This window comes from Molothrus ater, chromosome 4 (assembly GCF_012460135.2).
Source record: "Molothrus ater isolate BHLD 08-10-18 breed brown headed cowbird chromosome 4, BPBGC_Mater_1.1, whole genome shotgun sequence".
NCBI lineage: Eukaryota > Metazoa > Chordata > Aves > Passeriformes > Icteridae > Molothrus > Molothrus ater.
In genome coordinates this window covers 6,757,862-6,768,302 of record NC_050481.2, presented here as the reverse complement: position 1 = coordinate 6,768,302, position 10,441 = coordinate 6,757,862, and the positions used below count along the sequence as shown (strand labels likewise).

Below are 10,441 nucleotides of genomic sequence, written 5' to 3'. Positions count from 1 at the left end.
CTCTGCGGGTCCCCCCCATTGCAGTCGAACACACCGCCCGACACCGCCGGGGCTCCGGCTTTCCCAACATCACACTGGGGGGGTCCTGGGGCGGGGGGCCCGAGTTACAGGGGCCCCCTCATTAGGAGGGGGTCCCAGGGGGGAGGGGGGTTTAGGAGGGGCCCCCTCGTTAGGAGGGGGTCCCAGGGGAGGAGGGGGGTTAGGAGGGGCCCCCTCATTAGGAGGGGGTCCCAGCGGGGAGGGGGGGTTAGGCGGGGCCCCCTCCGGAGGAGGGGGTCCTTGGGGGGGGGTCGGGGAGGGCCCCCTCCGGAGGAGGGGGTCCAGGGGAGGGGGCGGGGCCTGGGGGGTAATTCCCCCTCCAAGCCCCGCCCCCTTCCCTGGACGCCCTCCTCCGGACGGGGTCCGACCCCGGCCCCCTCCAAGGACCCCCCTCCTCCGGACCGGGGCCCGGGGGGGAGGGGGAGGGTGGGGCGGGCGGGGACAGGACGGCAGGGGACGGTCGTGTGTTTGGCAATTTTTTTTTTTTTACGTGTGTTCACGCTGCAGAGTGACGTGCCCCCCTCCGCTTCCCCCCCCACCCCACCCGCCCTCCCCCCTCCCGGGCCCCGGTCCGGAGGAGGGGGTCCCTGGAGGGGGCCGGGGTGGGACCCCGTCCGGAGGAGGGGGTCCAGGGGAGGGGGCGGGGCTGGGAGGGGGAGTTACCCCCCAGGCCCCGCCCCCTCCCCTGGACCCCCTCCTCCGGAGGGGGCCCTCCCCCACCCCCCCCCAGGGACCCCCTCCTCCGGAGGGGGCCCCTCCTATCCCCCCCTCCCCCCCTGGGACCCCCTCCTAATGAGGGGGCCCCTCCTAACCCCCCTCCCCCCTGGGACCCCCTCCTAATGAGGGGGCCCCTGTAACTCGGGCCCCCCGCCCCAGGACCCCCCCCAGTGTGATGTTGGGAAAGCCGGAGCCCCGGCGGTGTCGGGCGGTGTGTTCGACTGCAATGGGGGGACCCGCAGAGCGGCTCCGGCCCCGTGTGGGGACCCCAGCGAGGCCGGGGGCGCCGGGCTCCGGCCCTCAGGGCTTTATTATTGCCCGGCACCCCGAGCCCCGCGGCTGCGAGGAAAGGAGGAGAGGGGAGGACGGGGAGACAGGAGAGATGGGGGTGGTGAGGACGGGGAGGGAGAGGGGTCGGAGTGAGGAGGGAAGAGGGAGAAGAACGGAAAGGCCGAGGGGGGACAAGAGGGACGGTGCAAAGAGGAGGAATAGAAGGGAGTAGCGGGGAAGGGACACGACAGGAACGTGGGGGAGTCGGGTTTGGGAGGAGAGGAAAGGAGCGTTTTAGGGCGAGAGGGAAGGAGGAGAAAGAAAGGGAATACGCGGGGAAGGAAGGAGGGGTAGAGAGAGGGACAGAAAAGGAGGCCGAAGCCTCCGCGCCTTACCTGCGGAGCCCGCACAGGGAGCTCCCGTCCGCACCGTGCTCTGAGTGAGCAAATGGCGGTCGAGGCAATTTCGGGGGTTTAAAACACCTCGGCCCCGCCCCGCGCAGCCGCTCTGGGGCTCCGCACACCTGAGCCACGCCCGCCGTGCACACCTGAGCCGGCCCCGCCCCTGGTCCCGCCCTTTGTGCCGCCTGTCCCCGCCCCCGTTCTCTCAGGCCCCGCCCCTGTCCCCGCCCCCTATTTTCAGGCCCCGCCCCCCGCACCGCTGTCCGCGGCCAGGCGGGGGCGCCACGCTCGCACCGCGCTCCGTGTCCGCCAGAGGGCGCCCTGCGGGGTCCCGGCCCCACACGGCGGCTCCGCACCGGGGAACGGCCGCGATCCCGCACCCGGCAGCGCCCCGTGCCCGCGCCCATCCCGGGCCCCAAACCGGTCCCGGGCCCGCTGCCGCTTCCATCCGCCCGACGGGGGAGAGGCGGCACCGCCCGGCACACCCCAGCGGCGCTCTGCCCCCACCCCCGCCCACGGTGGCGGTGGCACCGTCGCATCGCCCCGTGCCCGCGCTCCGTGGCCCCGCCCCTCGCACCTGTGCCGGCCCCGCCCCCCTGTCCCCCCCGGTCCCGGGGCCATCGCTCGGGAGCCTCGCTCGGCGCTGTGCGAGCCCCGCCCGACGGCTGCTCCCGCCGGGGACCGCTCGGAGCCCGGGGCGCTGCGGCGGGGCCGTGACCGCGGCCTGGGCTGCGGGGGCCGAGCGCTGCCTGGCTCTGCCGGGGGTCCCGGCCGGTGCCGCCTCTCCCCCGTCGCCATCGCGACTGGCATCGCTATGGGGCGGGAGGGGCCTGGCTCTCCTGAGCCCGCAGAGCCCCGTCCCGGTGTCACCTTCCGTGTCCCGGCGCCGCGGGCGGGAGTGGCGGGCAGGGAGCGGCAACCGCCGGCCCCGCCTTCCCGTCCCGCTCCGTCGGGCCCGGGCTCGCCGAGCCCCGGCCGGGACCCGCCCAGGCCCGGGGACACCGCGGCTCCCGCCCCGCCTCCTGCCCCCGGCACCTCCCCGCCCGCCCGGCAACGGCCCCGGGGCCTCCGGCACCCGAGACCGCGGCGGGGGCTGGGCCCGAGCCCCCGAACGCCGGCCCCACGGGCCCCGCAACGCCGCGCTCCCGGCTCCTCACCCCCCGCCCATCGGCACCGGGGAGAGGCCCCACGAGTGTCCCGGCTCCGGGAAGAGCCTCGGCCGCAGCTCGGCCTCCGCTGCCGAGCGCCACGAGGGAGCGCCCGAGCGCTTCTCTCAGCCCCGAAGCCGCCCCCGTCAGGCCGGGGCCGGGCCCGGACAGCGCCGGGCCGGGGCTCCGCCTTCCGAGCACTCGCACGCAGCATTTGGCCTCTGGCCCCGGGCCCCAAAATGCAGGACTCGGCCTCTGTGCTCAAGGCCTGGGCGAGCCTCGTTCTGCACCCCCGAAACACAGGGCTCAAGTCCCGGCTTCACAGCCCTCGGCCTGGCCGGCTGGGACTGGGTCCAAGTGCCAGCAGCGGAGGACTTTGTCCCTGAGCCCTCCTCACCTTCACCACCACAAAAAAACCCAAACAAACAAAAAAAAAACCCCAAAAACAAACAACCCACAGGACTTAAGACTCCGATTCTGAGACCAGAAAAATGCCCAATTTATTAGTCTCAGTTCACAGGGTCGTGGAATTGACTGCGGCCATCCCCACAGATGGTCACAGGGAATGGACCTCTCACACATTTGATTCTCCTGTGAGAACTGCCTCAGGCTAGCAAAAAACCCACCCGTGGCATTAGAAGGTAGGAAGCCTGCCCTGAAAGGATGCCATAAAACGCAGCCTGTCTGCAATACCGCGTTATCCCAGCACTGTGATATCCCATTATCCCCAGCCGGGTTTGTTGCGCCGCCTCCGGCTCACGGAGCGATGCCGCTCGTGGCTCCGGGCGCTGCCGCGGCGCGGGGAGCAGCCCCGGATCCGCTCGGCCCGGGGGAAGCGAAGGGGTGCCCGGTGCCCGGGCCGGAGCGGGCAGCAGCGGGTGACGATCCGGGCGCTCCTGCCCGGCTCCTGAGCTCAGGCTGAGGCAGCTCCCAGCTGCCGCCGCCGGGAAGGAGCAGCTCCCCAAGGATGGCCGCGCTCCCGGGCCATGGCAGCTGCCCCGCCTCTCTCAGGGACAGCGGCAGCTTTGGCAGAGGAAGCGGAGCCCCAGCGGCCGGGGCTCGGCAGCAGCCGGCACCGAGCCCCTTGCACGGAGCGGGAGCAGAGGGACGGGCCCGAGCCCGGGACTCGCATCCCGCCCGGGGACTCGGGGACGCGGGCTCTCTGCTCGGGCTCCGCCAGGAGGAGGAGGCGGATGGGAGTGCCCGGGAGGAGCCGGCACTGCCGGCCGACAGGGCTGCTCCTGAGGGGAGAACTCGCTCTGTGCTCCTTGGGCGGGATCAAGGCATGGCCAGAAGCTTTCATATTCATTTTACAGACTCTCGCACACCGACCGCTACCAACGTGCACTGTGCAAAGCAGCCACAATGGCTGCAGGCTCCAAAACAAAGATAAACAACGCTGTTCTCCTTTCCTTCTTTACGCAATCACACCTAGCTAAGATTCCTAACACCTGATGCCATTGTCTGTTTAAAACTCTGGCCAATACCATGCCACTGACTAGGTCTCAAAAGCGGAAAGATGACAGCCATCAATTAAACCTGATGCAGATCTTTGCCTATTTAGCTTTCCATGACAGAAATGCCTGGATGGATCCACGTGCTCCTCTGCTCCTATCAGCTGAGCTTTTGTCTCACTCTAATCTCATTAGGATGCCCTAAATCCAACCTGTTCTGCTTCTCAGAGCAAAGCCTGCTGCCATCTCTGCTCGTGACCTTTGCATGGCACACATTGTTAGCACACTGATAATGGCAAAACAAATTGCCTCTCCTTCTTTCTGCAGTGAACAGTTCAGCTTCTGGGGAGCTGCAGCTGTGACACTCATGAGCAGCTCTCAACGTGATCTCAGCGTGGAGCTGCTCTTTTCCAAGTCTGCCCCTGTAGAAAATCCACGTTGTTGGAAAATGTCACCAAAGCGGGAATTGCTGCTGAAGCTCTCTTAGCGCACAAGGGCAGAGCCATTCCTGGGGCTACAAGTGCCTCATTCCCACTTTTCACTGCTCTTGGATCAACCTATGTGTTCATTTCCATCTTCCTGAGAAGCCTTGATCTTTTGTAGTGGAATCAAAGCGAAGCAGAGCTGAGCAAAACCCCACCTGTTGCTATGATCCTTCCCACTGCTTTTATTGATGTTGTTCCAGCTGGATTTATTTCATTATGAAAAGGCAAATTCAAGAGTCTTTTTATCTCCACGGTTTACGTTGTCTTTTGCTGGCTTGGACTTTTGCTTTCTGCCCTTTGCCGGTCTGGGCACGTTCACCTTTCAGGATTCCCATCCTCTGCCCTGCCCGGGCTGCCTCTGGCTCAGCTCCCTTGGCAGCCGCTGCTTCCACCTGAGCTCTCGGCCTTTAGCTCGCGTCCCTTTCCATGGGCCACGCCTCCCAGCTGCTCCAGCCCGGGCATTCCCGCCTGGGAACAAGCAGGGATTCCCTGCCCTGGCCCAGGGAAGCCTCCGGCCCTGCAGGCATTGCCGAGGCTCAGGGGCCGCTCCAAACCTTTGGTGTCCCAGAGCTCCCGGATCAGTGCCAGGGCAGAGCTGGGAGCCTGTCCTAAGGAGCGGGACTGACGCACGCGGTGCCTGCAAAGTCCCCCATGGATATTGGATCCAGCTGGCAGGAGCAGGTGCGGCCAAGGCAGCCCATTCCATTTCCTGCCCACCGAGAGATCTCCAGCACTTCAGCCTGCTAAGGCTGGCACACAAATCCCTGCCCTGGGGCACGGCAGCGACTGCAGCGCACCCAGGAGAAGGCAAACGCAACGACCGGGGCTCAGTTCTGAGGCTGGGATCGAGATTCATTCTCAGCCATTTCAAACAAGGATTGCACCCCACTGCTCAGTTCTTTCTGCAGCTGGGACTCCAGGAGGAGGAGAAAGGAGGCAGTTTACTGGAGCCCCTTTCCTGCCAAACACTGAGGGTCATTCAGGTGCTGAGAGAAAGCACAGCCAGGGAGAGCTGCCCCTGCTCTGCTGGGATTGCACCCTGCACTCACGAGGGACAGGTGGCTCTGTGAAATCGGTCTCAGCATTTTTGTGCCTCATAGCTCCCACTGAAATGATTTTGACCAGAACTGAGGCTGCTGAGCGTCACTGAGCAGCACAGGAGACATCCAGCAATGCCCATGAGCTGGCAGAGATGATTGCTGGCGCTGGCCTGAGCCCTGGGCTGAGAGTTCCAGTGGCAGCAGCAGTGACAGCCACCCCGGCATTGCCCAGAAACAGGAGAAACCGCCCCTGCCCTGCCTTTGGGGAGAATGTCTGCTGTGCATCTCCCAGTTACAGCCCCAGCGCTCCCTGGGCTCCTGCAGACATTAATTCCTTCTGCCTTCCTCACAAGGCATCTCCACTCGTTCCATCGTCTGCCTGCTGGGCAATGCTCCCCTCCTTATTGCACAGGGGAGAGCGAGGAACTCTGCAATTGCCTGCACTGAGCTCCTCTCCCATCATCTCCCACTCCTTTCATGGCCTCACCAGCCAGGAGAAACATTCAAGGGGGAAAAAGTGTGCTGTGCTCTAGGCAAGGCCAGAAAGGGGCCTGAAGAGACAGATTTTGGATTAACTCTGGCTGGAGAAAACCAAAGGCAATCAGGATTGCCTCAAAATGAAAACAAGAAAGGAGGGGATTGTTAAAGCCATTTATAGAGTCACATTAAGGTCTGTTCCTCAAGGTTTTGGCTTTTGGCACTTCCGTAAGCAGCACGACAGACTGTGGGCAACTGTGACAGACTGCACAGAGGAGGGGGGTTTTTATAAATAATATAAATAATATAAAAATAGAGATATCATTTTTATATTGTATATTTCTTATATTTATTTATAATAAATATTTATAGATATTGGTGTATATATAATATATATTTTTATATTTGTATTTCTATTTTTATATTATTTATATTATTTATTAAAAAACCCAGCCTATAACCAAATAAAATCAAAAAATCCCCAATTTATTTTAACTATATTTAAATATTTTTAGATTTACAATCTATATTTATATATCTTTGGATATATATATAAAATAGACTATCATTTATATATATTATGGTATGTATGTTACAATACTATACTATATATTATAGTTTTATATACTTAGCTATTTGTTTTCTATATTTATGTTTACCACTATCATTTTATATTTATTTTTATATTTATATTTATTTCTACTTTAATTAATCTATATATTAGACCATATCAATTCATTAACCCAACGCATCAGAACCACAAAAATCCTGCGCCTTCGTCAGCACCGGTACGCAGCCCACGCTCATCCATCGCAGCATATCCAAACAAAACCTATTTCTAGGACTAACAGAACAAAGACCCCACGACATTTAACCCTAAGAAAAACTCAAATCAACCGAACTGTAAAGAAATTTGAAATCCCACTATAACTAGCCCAAAAGCTCCGTACATTCTCATCATAAACTTCCTCCTAAACCAATGGCTCAAAACCCCAAAAAACTCAGATACACATGGAAAATGACAGAACTGCTAGTAAAAACAAACACCCATGAAAAATTAAATCCAACCAACTCACTAAACTCAAATCCCTACAACTGACCCTAAACATTACTAAAAAAAGCCCCCAAAGCTCTACCTTTATGCTAACTCACAAATAAGAACCAATAATCTATTAAAATTATTTTTAAAAATTAAAAAAATAAATAAAAGCATGAAAATAAAAACTCTAAACTATTAAAATACTAAAAAATATCACTACCCAAATTTAAAAGCATATTGCCTATAAAAACCCACCATATAAATGCCCCTGCCTCCAAAAATAAAACTAAAAAAAAAATCAAAGCAGAAAGAAATTGGAACTTAGGAACGCTAAAACCAGAACGTTCAAGAAGTTCCACCATATCCCTGATCATACACCAACTACAAACAACATGAAACAATACAAACAATTCTTAAAAACCGCCTTAAAACCACTACATTAAAAACCCTTTCAACAATTCAAAACTGCATTGAACAAAAGCCATCTCATAAATTAACACCCAAAACTCCAGCAGCCCAGCTGGCCCTACCAAATCTCTCTGTTGATACATACAGCAAACAAAACCAAAATCCCAGGAATACCTGTCAGAAGTCTAGGAAAGAAACCTCTTGAAATTAATCCTACCTCAAATACAAACCAACCCGTCCAGAAAGTGAGCTTCACTCAAAAAACTATTTACACAGAGTTAGTAAGACCAAGAAATAAAACAACACACCATATACCACCAATTAATAGAGCAGTGAAGGAAAAAACCCCACTTTTTTTCTTTTTTATTTTTTAAACTAACTTCTTTTGTTAGCTAGAACCAAAGATTTTGCCAGGACTGCAACAACTTCTCCTTCTTCTCCTTCTGAAAGGTCCCTTCTCCTTCCCAAATTCCTTACAACTTCTGAGTTTAAATCCAAGCCAAAAGCAAAATTCGTGCACTTGTGAGTCCGGTGCTCCTGTCAGATTCTCTGTCTCACTGCACATCTTCTCACACTTTCAGTCTGAGCGCTGTCCTGCCCTGATGAGTTTGACAGAAGCATTGGCACATGTTAAGAGAGCATTTCCCTCCCTGCCTCCCTCGCCAGAGCTGGTTTCCTTAGCGCATTTCAATCGATCCCAAGCCCGCAATGATGCGCGCTCACCTCAAGGCTCACAGCAAGCACGCAGCAGCTCAGGCTGACTTGGCTCCAGGGCTCCGTGCCTTGGATAGCTGAGAAAACTTCCCATGAGCCTCTGTCCCAAGACATTGGAATGCAATTTCCCTGCGCATTTGGTGGCAGCTTTGGGTCCCTCTGGGGGACGGCACCCAGCGTGACCCCCGCCCCTCGCCCGCCCCCCACCTGCTCCTGCACCGCAGTGGGGCTCCCTCTCCTGGGCACCTCGGGGTGCCCCCAACGGCATCAGAGCCCCGAGTCTTCACCGCCCCTTTTCCTGACCCCCAAAGAAGGCTCAGAACTGCCCTGGACAGCAGCGCAGCGCTTCCCCCAAGCCCTTCCCACACGTGCATGGCCCCAGCAAGGGATTCTGCTGCAACAAGAAAGCGGGGGCAGCCCCCAGAAGGCTTGAGGTTCCTGCCCAGCCTCGCTGTCACGGGCCGGGGGCAGCGAGAGAGGGAGCGGCACAGACGGCGGGGACGGCCCGGCACAGGGCGGGGGCCGCTCTCAGCGCGATGCCGGCAAAGCCGCAGCTCCGGCGCTGTCGGCCGGGCTGCTTGAGCGGCACGGGGGGATCCGCCGAGAGCCTCCGGCCCCGCGCGGGGACTCCTGCAAGGGCCCAGGGCCGCCGGGCTCCGGCCCTCGGGGCTTTATTCTCCGGCAGCCCGAGCCCCGCGGCTGCGGGGCAAAGAAGGAAAGGGGGCACGGGAAGAGAGGAGCGAGAGCAGGGCATGAGAAAGGGCGGCGAGGGAGCTCGGGCTGTGCAGGAAAGCGGGACGGGAAGGGAAAGCCCGGGACGAGGGTACAGGGAGGGTGGACAGAGGAAGGAGAGAGGGGGAACAGAAGGGAGTAGCGGGCTAGGGACAGGACAGGAAGGAGCCGGGTTTGTGGGGGGAGAGGGAATGGGGGAAAGGGAGCGAGAGAAGGCGAATACGGGGAGAAGGAAGGAGGGCTAGAGAGAGGGACAGGCGGGGAAGCCTCCCAGAGCCCCGGCTGCACCCCGAGCCCGGCCCGGCGCCTCGCCCTGCCCGGGATGCTGCGCTCGGCGGAGCTCGGCTCGCTCCGGAGACGCTCGGCTCGAGTCGGCTCTTGTCGGCCTAAACTCGGCTACTGTCGGCCAAACTCGGCTATTGTCGCCTCAACTCGGCTCTTGTCGCCTGCATTCGCCTCTCGGCCGAGCTCGGCTCGCTTCGGCCCAACTCCCAGCCGCTCTGTGCCTTGGGCGCGCCTCGGCTCCGCTCGCCTCGGCTCGGCTCGCTGAGGGCGGGCGGGCAAGCGCCGCCGCCTCACGTTCAGCTCGCCCGGCTCGGGGCTCTCCCGCTGCCGCGTCCCGCGGGCGGCCCGGCCATGGCGCGGACACGACCGGGAGCGCGGGCTCGGGCAGGAGCTCATTAGGCTGGGACCGCACTGGCGCTAATTAGCGCGCACGAGAGCGGCAGGCTCGCTTCGCCTGAGCTCGGCTCGCTTCGCTCCAGGCAGCCTCGGAAGCCTCGCCTCGGTTCGCTCGAGGCCGTCAGGGTCGGCCGCTCTCGCCTTGCTTCGGCCGAGCTCGTGCGATTCCCCCGAAGGCGGCGTCGTTCGGTTGTGTTTTTAGAAATATCTTTCTCTATCGATTGTATCTTTCTATAGTTAGATTTATATTTCTAGAATACTTCTATTAATCCAAATAAAAACCCCATCTCTAACCAAATAAATACAATAAAAGCCTTCTTTTAAACGATATCGAAGTATTTTTATACGTTGTCTAATTATATTCACATTTATAGTTATAGTTTCTTTTGATGCAATATATTAAGCATTATATATAATACCTATAAAATTCTAGACATGTATTTAAATTATTATTTATATTATGTATCGTATCTACTGCTGCAACTGATTTTTTCTTCTATTTTTAAACTTGATCTGTATGTATTTATGATATATTTCTATACTTAAATTTCTACCTTCATATTGTTTCTATTTATAATTTTTATAATCAAAACCCTGCCTATTGACAAGTAGAAAAGCCCGTTTTATTTAACTATTTAAAAATATTTTTATATTTATAATTTCCATATTTCTATTTATAATTTGCTCTCTAGTACGTGATAACATACCTGCTCCTGCACCGCAGTGGGGCTCCCTCTCCTGGGCACCTCGGGGTGCCCCCAACGGCATCAGAGCCCCGAGTCTTCACCCCCCCTTTGCCTCTAGTTAGAAACTACACTGGAACTTTTTTCTGGAAA

At 57.9% G+C, this 10,441-nt stretch overlaps 1 long non-coding RNA gene across 1 annotated transcript; it reads right to left on the bottom strand.

Moving 5' to 3' along the window:
• Window positions 1-7,799: 7,799 nt before the first annotated feature.
• On the bottom strand, window positions 7,800-9,299 carry LOC118686342 (uncharacterized). Its single transcript, XR_004980144.2, has 2 exons — window positions 8,202-9,299; window positions 7,800-8,077 (listed from the first exon to the last, which is right to left on the bottom strand). It is a non-coding gene; the product is annotated as an uncharacterized LOC118686342 (long non-coding RNA).
• Window positions 9,300-10,441: the final 1,142 nt, after the last annotated feature.